The sequence below is a fragment of the Chamaea fasciata genome, unplaced genomic scaffold (genome assembly GCF_029207755.1).
Source record: "Chamaea fasciata isolate MVZ Bird 193981 ecotype frontalis unplaced genomic scaffold, bChaFas1.0.hap1 SCAF_4, whole genome shotgun sequence".
In the NCBI taxonomy this organism is placed as follows: domain Eukaryota; kingdom Metazoa; phylum Chordata; class Aves; order Passeriformes; family Sylviidae; genus Chamaea; species Chamaea fasciata.
The window spans coordinates 49,891,723-49,899,936 of record NW_027094089.1 but is presented as its reverse complement, the minus strand read 5'-3'; the positions used below and the strand labels follow the sequence as shown (position 1 = coordinate 49,899,936).

At 50.7% G+C, this 8,214-nt stretch overlaps 1 protein-coding gene across 2 annotated transcripts in view; it reads left to right on the top strand.

Moving 5' to 3' along the window:
• The window catches only part of CORO2A (coronin 2A), a 67,257-nt gene that overhangs the window by 6,693 nt on the left and 52,350 nt on the right, over window positions 1–8,214 (top strand). The window contains exon 1 of one of the 2 annotated variants that reach the window (XM_066181474.1): window positions 2,346–2,411. The exons of the other annotated variant lie outside the window; for it this stretch is intronic. The gene's annotated coding sequence lies outside the window, so the exon portion shown is untranslated. Of the gene's footprint in view, window positions 1–2,345; window positions 2,412–8,214 lie in introns of those variants that run through there. 2 annotated transcript variants of the gene reach the window in all.

Genomic DNA, 8,214 nt, shown 5'->3' with positions numbered 1-8,214 from the left:
CACCTCTTTGACCTCGTTAGTGAAGACACTGTCAATCACATTTCTCCTCCCAGAGGAGAAATATGTAAACAAAAAGATAAATTCTAAAAATTTACGTTGTTTTCTTGAAGCTGTGTGAGAACAAAATGCAAACACTGAAAGGCACAAAAAGTTAGGGCGACACAGAAAGCACTAACATGTTGGCTACTGGAGGCCCTCTACACAGTGTGGGAGTGCTCTTTCCCACAAGTCACTTGGCCTTTTCCCACAAGGACACAGGCTGTCAGCGGCTGCTCAGCCAGGCTCTTGCTGCTGGATGACCAGTTGAGATATTTTAGGCAAGAAGACAGAGAGTAGTATTCATTCCAATCGCCAAGGACACCCCAGCCACCCAGTGTATGACTGCAAAGGGGACTGGGGAGCAAAACCATTCACTTTGTCAGCACCTAAAACAACTCTCAGGAATGAGCTGCACAGCCAGATGCCTACCATGGACAGGGCTGTAGGTAGAAGAAATCTTTCCCCCCAGTAACCCTAACCAAAGACCTCTTTATTTCCCTGTCAGTCCTGAATGTTCTACAGCTTAATCAGGGCTGGAGCACAATGTGTTAAAGGGACCACTGGAAATCATCTGTGCATCATCAATACCTGTCATGTACTTCTCCATAGGGAACATGTGAGCACACACTGCGAGGATCCTGAGGAGTACAGAAGTCATCTCAATTCCTCTAGGCAGGACAGCTGCTGCACTAGTGTCCACAATTTGTGTCCACAGGAATTCCATCCTGTGCTCCATCCATGGACATTGGTTCTCAGCAGTTGTCTGGTGGTGTATCTGCTGAAGTGCCTCAGTCTCCTGGGCTGTCCTGGGCTGGCACCTGATAGCAAAGGATGAAGATCGCTCTTAGGAGTGGCTGGCTGGTTCGGAAATTCTGCTCAACACTCTTGAAGAATTCAGTGGATCTGGTCTTTTCACAGGCATAGTTCTTCTTCTCCAAAAGGACTTGAGGTGTCCTGACAGGCATGCTAATGATGCCACACGTGCAGCCTCCTCTTTTACTTGAGGTGGGGTCTAGTGAGGAAGCAGTCACTGTGTTGGTTGTGATCTCCCCTTTCAGCTAAGGACACACTTCCTGCCTCTCTCTCTTGGCACTGCCAGCAGTTCTTACTGGATTTCTGCCAACAGATCTTACAGGATTTCAATCCCTGCTACGTTGCCTGTTGTTGCTTTAGTTGAGAGTGTTTGAGACATTTTTTTGGAAGGGTTCATGGGGCCTCTATCCCTTTTGTCTTTGCCTCCGTCTGCTAAGGTTGATACACAGCTTCTTGATAAACAGTACATTGCCTCGAGGAGTTAATAATTGGTAACAGCATCCAAGCTATCGTTTGAGCATGTTTTTCTCTTTGGTCCCTTACACTGATCTGCAGCATCTCACTTGTGAAGGAGTCTCACAGTCCTGTCACAGCTGCTAGCTCAGGACAGAGCTGTCTCTGCTACCCAGTGAGTGATGAGACTAAGGTATATAGATGTGCTAGCTGTCTCAGACTCTGATTAATCAGACAGGACCAAAGCGGTGTTAGCTGAGGGGTTGACCTGGCCAAAGAAACCTCCTCTGCTATTTCATCTTGGGTGCTGCTGTCTACTTACCAAGTTCCTCATTCAGGGCACCAAGGAGGTTTGTAGTGCAGCCAAGGTACCAGCTGACCCCAAAGTCTGAATGTGAGCTCTGTGAGAAGCTTTCTAAAGCCATATGCCTGCAGCTTTGGGCCAGTGTCTCTCCATCTGCCAGGGACTGCCACAGGCTGCCAGCTGAGTCTGGCACATTAAAACGTGTTGCAGGGGTGCGTGCAGTGTTCAGGATGAGCGGTACCTGGTGGTCACACTGAGGACATGGCACAGTGCGCCTGTCTCTTCAGAAGCTCTCTGAACTAATGCAAGGCCTGAGATAATCTCTCTGGAAGTGACGGCAAAATCCTGACGCGGTCCGATCGATCTCGTAGGAGAATCACGTACTCACCTTTCACCATGTGCCTCCGGGCACGGAGTCGGGGACCCACCTGCAGAGGCGGCGGTGACGGTGAATGGCGCACGTCGGCCCGGGTGGGCTGTCTCCCAAGCCCAGGGTAGCGGAGAGGCGCTTGAGTACCTTGCTGTGGCTGCGGAGGGGCTCTCCCCGGCACAACACCAGCAGAAACCCTGGCTGGCCACGGGAGGTTGCGCCCCGGGGCGGGTACAACCGCGGGCCTGATGGCCCCGGGCAGGCTCTTCGGGGCTCTACGGGGTCAGCGGCAGCCCCCGGTGCCCGCCGGCACCTCCCGGCTGCGGGGCGCGGCGCGGGGGCGGGCCGGGGCGGGGACCGCGGGCGGGCCGGGCTGGGCTGGCGCGGCGCGGCTCGCGTGCGCACGTCTAGACCCCAGCCGCCAGCGGCAAGGTACGAGAGCGCGGGTGGTGGTGCGGGGCGTGGGGCCGGGACACGCGCGGGCAAGGCCAGCTTGGGCACCTGCCGCGGCCTGCGGAGCCCGGCGATACCGGGGAGCGGCGGGGGAAGCCTCCCCTGCCCGCCTTGCGCCGGGGGTGCCGCAGCTCTCTCCGGCCCCACCCCGCTTTGTGCGGAGCTGGGACCGCCGCCCGCAGCCGCGGGGGCACCGACGGCCGGGGGATGCTTTTGCCGCCTGGTGCCGCGGGCCTCGGGCATCCCCCGGTGCGTGCGGCGGGAGCGGGGCGTTCCCGCTGGCCGCGGTCGGGGCAGCCGGTGCTGGTCGCGCCCTCGGCGGGCAAGATTCTCTCGCTCGCCAGCAGCGCCACGGCTATTCCTGCAGGGAGCTGCCGGCGAGATTTTCTGCGCGGGGTGTGGCGGACCGGCAGCCGGCCCGCGGCGGGAGCCCTCCGACCCGGGGGTCTGCAGGCAGCGGTGCGCGGAGCAGCAGGGCTTCTTGCCGGCCTGAGCCGTCCTGCTACCTGGTCGGGAAGGCTACGACTCCTGCCAGCCCTGCTGGCCGGTGCCGCCGGTGGCACGGTTAACTTCGCTTATTATTTATAGGGAAGCCTCACCTATGACAGTGTGGGTTAAATTTGGCCTTTCTTTGCTGGAGTCGTGGGGAATTCGGGTACTTGATGTCAGGGTAGGTCACATCTTGCACGGAGCATGCTGACAGCCACATAAATGACTCTCTGACACCGTGATCTCCTGGTACCACTTCCCCTTGAAGGGGGATCTGGCACCTTGAAGGGGTCTTATTTTCAGGCAGCACAGCTTTGGAGACTACTTCTTCCGTGGGTCTGGCTTTGGCAGATGCCGCAGCTCTGTCAAGGGCCAAGACAGGCTGTTGCAAAGAGATGTGTAACAGACAGCACTTTGCAGACTGATGGCCTGGTGAGGCCAGATACGTGCAATGTCTGAACACATTGTTCACTTTGCAGGGAGTGGTGCCCTCCTTGTCGTGCTCTGGAGCATCCTGTCTGTTCCTGATTCCCACGGCACCCTGCCCCAGCCCTTTTCACTTATACTTTCTAAGAAGACACTGTGCTGCAGTCCTTGTAAAGGGTATTTGCCTGAACAGGCGTAGTCTCTTTTGGGTGTTCAAGGGAAGTGGTTTCTGCAGAGGATTCAGGGAACGTTTGGGAGAAGGTTGACTGATGGTTGCCTTTAAGCTTCCCCAGTGCAGGCTCCCCAGTGGGTTAACAAAGGCGCAGCCTGTGTAGCCCTGCTGTTCCCTTTGTTCTTCCTCTGGCCGTGCCCTCTTTGGAGAGCTCTGATCAGTCCTGGTTTGATCAGAGATAGAGACTGACTGATGGAGACACCAGGGAGTTCATGTTTTGGTTGTGAGCATTTCAGGAAACTCTAGAGCTTTGGGAGGCAGGATAGGGGAGAGCTGTTTGCTTCTTAGTGACAGGGGAAAATGAGATGTTTTCTTCTGTGCTGCTGTTGTTCAGTGAATTAGCATTATGACATCTATTATTATAGCTTCCATAAGGAGTATTTAAAATTCATTTAATCTGTTACTCTATAGTAACATATTTGGACAAAGAGGCAGCCAGTTCTGCTGCCTGCACCCCAACTATGCCCTGAGCTCCTTCTGGTCCCTCTCCCTCTGAGGGAAAGCACCTAAGCATGAGTGTGCCTGTTTTGCAAGTCTGGGGGTGAGGGAGTCCACTGTCCTCTGTGTGGCAGCTGTGCCTGCCTGTCTGACCAGCAGCACTAACCACCTTCATACCACTGATCCAGCTGAAGGCTGGCTGTGCCTGTGCAGCAGGTGGATTTCCTGCTAGCACGTCAGGGTATCTCCTGATGTTGTATGTCTCTCATTCTCCTTTTCTGCCAGGCTAATTTCTGCCTGTCTTTCAAGTATGCTGGTTTGTCCCCTCTGAGCAAATTTCTTGCCCTGCAAATACCAGTAATGGATAATCTTTTTACATTTTTGTGTCTGCTACATTTGTTAGTAGCTGGATAATGTGGATTTTCAGTTGCCTGAGTCTGTGGCAGGTTTCTGTGAGTCTCCTAGGTGGGTTGGCACCGGGTAGGCTGCTGTCCCTGGAACAAGTTTATGGTGCCTCTGCAAGGGCAGTTCTCTTTTGCCTGTGTGCTGTCTGGACTGCCAGATGCCTAAATGTGGTGTGAGCTGTGTTTTGGGATGAATAGTTGAGTACAGAGCAGGTCCCTGTGCTATAAGCTTCAGGTACTTAGGTGCTCACTGTTACAGAGGCTTACGGAGAGAACTGAAGGCTTTGGCATATCCCAGAAAAAAAAAGATGATGCTTTGAGAGAGAGACAGTTGCCTTGGGGCAGGCTGAGTTATATTTCATGCATGACCTTGCAGGCTCCTCATAAATTGTGGTCAATTTGCTGCCTCTGACTTTTTTGCATTTCTTGATCCACAGTGGCTGCACAGCATGAAGTCTTCATGCCACCTTGTTTAGGTCCCAATTTTCCCGGCAGGGATTTTGATGGGAAAACTGTTGGGGAGTGGGCTGTGATAGGGTATGACAGAGACTCTGTGAAAAAATAGTGTGGAGGGAAATTGTCCCAGATAATTCCCCCACCATCCACTCTTGGCTGGTTCAAAGGGACTCAGCAGCTCCTTGACGGCCACACCCTGTTCTCCTCTCTAATAGGAAAATTTGTTTGAAGTGTTTGCTTCAGCAAAAAAACCCCAGCACCTAATCTGAATATTCCTGACTTCCAGTTATAAACAGCAGCAGTCTTACACATTGTCCAGTGGGCTGTCTGGGTGGCTGCTGGACCTTGCTACTAAACTGCTGCTCCGAGCCAAGGGCATCCCTGGTGAGGCTGAACAGCAACTGTGCTTTGAAACAGCTGTGTCTGGCCACCTCTTGGTGCACAGCAGGAGCACAGATGGTCTGGCAGGAAGGCACCAGAGCGATGTTGTGGTGAGGTGTTTCACATGTAGTCATTACATGGCTTCCCGTAGGTACACGTTAAACTGCTCTGGCTGCAGAGCTGACTGAGGCGAGCAGCCTGCAGCACACTGCAATTATGCTGACACGCCTCCTGCCTCTCCTCAGGAGAAACAGGAAAGACCTTTACATCATCCAGGAGGCTGTATTGGCTGGGAGATTTTGATACTCACGGGGTTATACTGGCTTGTAAGTAGAAGTTAGACTGGCCAAGTGTTTCCAGGGGTTTCCCCTCTGTGGTATTACAGGCTTGCCAGCAATTCCCCATTTTGAAAATACATCCTGCAGGGCTCTATTAGTGTAATGCTGATGCTTACTATTTCTAAAGCACTTTGAAATTCACAAATATGACTTTCTGACCATCAGCCAAGCAAAACCCTTTCTAAAGCTTGGAGACATGCTGCTGCCAAGGGTAGGACCAATGATAGTGTGCGGCTCCAAGCCCTGTTCTCTCTTCCCTTGTTGACCTGTTCCCTGCTCTGCTTCACACAGTTTCAAATTTTCCAGATCAGTGCCCAAAGTTTGGCATCTCTCTCCCTCTTTCTTCTGAGCATCCTTCAGGGCTCCAGTTTATTGAAGAGTTTCCTTCCAGTCTGGTGAATTGCTTGCTCTTTATCTCTGTGCCAAGAAACATGGACCTACCTGCAGAGAGGAGGTTGCAGCCAATGAGTCTACTCTGCCTCTCTCCCTCTGTGGGACAAAATCACCTAGGAAAATGATAAGGAAGACAAGGCAGAAGAAAATCCCTTTAGCTGTGGTATTTTTATCACTGAGATGAAGACAAAGTCCATGAAAGCTGATAAGATAGCTTCCAGGAAAGCAGCAGAGGCTGAACTCCATCTTATTCTTCTTCCTGCAGTTCTGGGAGCTGTGCTTAAACAGGAGATGAGGCAATACTGGGGGAGAGCTCCTCCCAAAAAAAGGGGACTGGGCAAGGCTGTCCATGTCAAGGTTGCCTTAATGAGGGAAATATGAGCCTCGTGGCTTGAGCTTGTACATAAAGTTGAGCAGGGGCAGTCAGAAGAAAAGGTGCCGGGAGGGGCCAAGGCAAATACTGGGCTTACGCCCAAGAGCCAAAATTAATCAGTCCTTGCTTTACAAATTCCATGATTTAAACTTGCCTTGCAGAGTGCCTGTGAAAAGGGCTGAAGTCCTGCTTAGGAGAGTCTGAAATCTCTGGATCTCATCCCAGATTTTCTGGGAATCAATGATAGGGTGCATGAGAAGTGCTTGGTGGATAAGTGCCTTTTCCTCAGATGTGGCTTTCTCTCTCTGTGGACTGGGATATGGTCTGATACAGTAGGGGAATGGGAGCACCTACAAGCACAGGTCTGGGAACAGCAGATCTCTCTCAGTACTGTCTGAACTACTCCACCCTCACCTTGCTTAGCCAGGGAGCGTTAGCATGTGGGACGTTTTCCAATCTGCCAAAAGGACCCCTGAAGGACTGCCCCCAATGCCCCCCAGAGTCACTGTCACACCACTGATCTGTGCTGAATCCTGTAGAACCACAGCTACCCTGTTGGGTATCTGTGCAACTTTGCTTTCTGGGCTGCAGCAAATTTGACAAATCTGCCAGTGCTGTTCAGCTCTCAGCCACCTTTCACATGGTTACACTGAGGTTATTTCAAACCAATTATTTAAACCAGTGTGTCACAGTGCTTCCCCTAAGCAAGAATACACAAATCTTGAAAAAATATAAATCATATTGCCTTAGAAAGGCATAGTTACCATTTTGCCTGAATTGCTGGCTCAGTTGCAGTGCTCGTTTCTTGGAAGCCTAACACTGACGTTTTTAGGAACACTGTCTGTAAGGTGAATGATGCCAGGGAGGACCAATCTTCCTTGTGATTCTTGGTTTCTTCTATTCTATCTGCTCCCTAAAAGGAGCCTGTGCTGGCAACAGAATTGCAGGGTAATAGGCACAGAGAATCCAGACAGCTCTTTAATTGCAAGAGACAAGTAGAGGAAGTCAAAGATTGTCTTGCTAGCATCTACTTAAATGTAATTAGTTCACGTTATTTTTTTCTGCCATTTGCTCTAATTTAATTTGAATACCAAAACGCACACATAGAGGAACAAAAACAAAATCAGAATAGCAATGCTCCAAGTTCCTGCACTTGTAATGTTCAGCTTCTTCTACATACAAAGGCTCTTTTCCTTGAGGTCAGGGAGGAGCAGAGTCTGTGTTCTGACCCTTCCTGCCTGTGGTCATGACTGTTTCACTTTGAATTTGCAAAAGGTCTTTATGTCAGTAACTGATGCTTGAGTCTTAATTGAAAAGATTGATTTTGCTAATGATAGCCTGGCATCTGACATCTTCCGTAGCAATCAATTGGAATTTAGTGTCTCACAGTTTTAAAAATCATGGCATTTATTTAAAGGGTTAATAGGGATTGAAGGGAATGACTTTACAGCCTCTTGCATCTATTTGAGGCTGATGCCCCTGCCATACATTAATCTCCTGTGCAGTAGTTCTGGGCGTGATGCATCCTGTCAGGCAACACAAGTCTTGGAGCAGAAAAACCCAACCTCTCTATGAGATTATATAGATAAAAGTTCAAGTAGAAAGTTGATGCTTTTGTCTTTCTTGGTCTCCTGGTTGTATTTTGGTGAACTCTTGGTTTCTGTGGAATGGAAAAGATCAAAATTTGCTTCTATCTTTATAGGTAATGGATTCTTCACTTAGGCTGACAAACCACAATGAGAGCCAGTATCTGGAAGCAGAAGTTATTACTTGGCAGAATAATAAGGCAGTTGTGTTTTTAGCAGCAAAGAGGAGGAATTGTGGGAAGGATGATGCATTGCTAGAAACCTGA